Source organism: Elephantulus edwardii, unplaced genomic scaffold (assembly GCF_000299155.1).
Source record: "Elephantulus edwardii isolate Elephantulus edwardi_28Jun2011 unplaced genomic scaffold, EleEdw1.0 scaffold00360, whole genome shotgun sequence".
Taxonomy (NCBI): Eukaryota; Metazoa; Chordata; class Mammalia; order Macroscelidea; family Macroscelididae; genus Elephantulus; species Elephantulus edwardii.
In genome coordinates this window covers 688,125-689,455 of record NW_006400110.1, presented here as the reverse complement: position 1 = coordinate 689,455, position 1,331 = coordinate 688,125, and positions in this window count along the sequence as shown.

Genomic DNA, 1,331 nt, shown 5'->3' with positions numbered 1-1,331 from the left:
AGGTACAAAAGGCCGGAGGCTGCACCAAGATCGTTCCCAGGCTGCGCAGAGGGGAGACAGAGGGATCCGCGCGGGCAGAACTGGGGAGACAGGAAATCGGGGCAGGCAGAACCGGGGGCCAAACAATAGAGAAGCGACTAGTGGGAAAAGCCTTACCATATCAAGCTTTATTATATTAAAATAATGATATAGTGATACTTGATGTTATAAAATTCAACCTATATTGAGCTCTGGTAGCTTAGTGGCAAGGAACTGTGCTGCCAACACAAAGGTATGTGGTTCAAATCCACCAGATGCTCTATGACAGAAAGATGGGTCATCAAGTCCCTTGAGATTTCCTGCCTCTGAAAACTAGCTGGAGAGTCAGGTCTGGGTTGGTTCCAACTTGACAGTACACAACAGCAGCTTATAAAACACATGCGAAAACTACAAATATTAAGAGTTTTCTAACACAGACTAACCACTGAGCTTTGCAGCTCAAGGGTTAAGTGCTCTGCTAACTGATAGGCAGAATCTTTTTAGAATCTAACAGCAGCTCTGAGAAAGACGTGGCAATCTGCTCCTGTAAAGCTTTCCACCAAGAATGCCTGATGGAGAAGTTTTACTCTGTCCTACAGGGTAACATTGGAATGGCACACAATAATGAAATAAACTACAATGGTTTAATTTTACTTATAAGATCCCTTGATCTCTTCTTTGGCACAACCTACACTTTCTTCATAGAGAATAATGTGTAACAGGTGCAACCACTGTGGAAGGCGGTGTGGCGCATTCTCAAAATGTTGCAAATAAAGATACCATTTGACCCAGCAATTCCACTACTGGAAATATACCCCAAACAGACAATAACCACCACCCAAGCAGATATATGCACACCCATGTTTATCACCGCTTTGTTCACGATAGCAAGGAGTTGGAAAGAAGCTAAGTGCCCATCAACAAATGAATGGCTAGAGAAGCTTTGGTATAGTCACACAATGGAATACTACGCTGCATTGAAAAACAAGGAACTCATGCAGTATTATTAAAAATGGGTGACCCTGGAGGACATTATGCTGAGTGAAATATCTCAGTCACAAAGGGACAAATACTGCATAGAGCCACTGTTGTAAAATGGGACTGACATTGGGGTTGGGGGGAGACTGAGAAAGATGGGATAAATAATGTATACTGCATTGAAACAGATGATGGAGAAAACGGTTTAAAAGGGATATGTGATTAGGTATTATTGTCATGACAGGAGTCCAAATCGAAGGCTGCATAGTGGAGTGGACCTGGGAGGAGGGATTGTAAAACGATGAAAGAACTTGTATTTCACTTTTCAAAGAGAA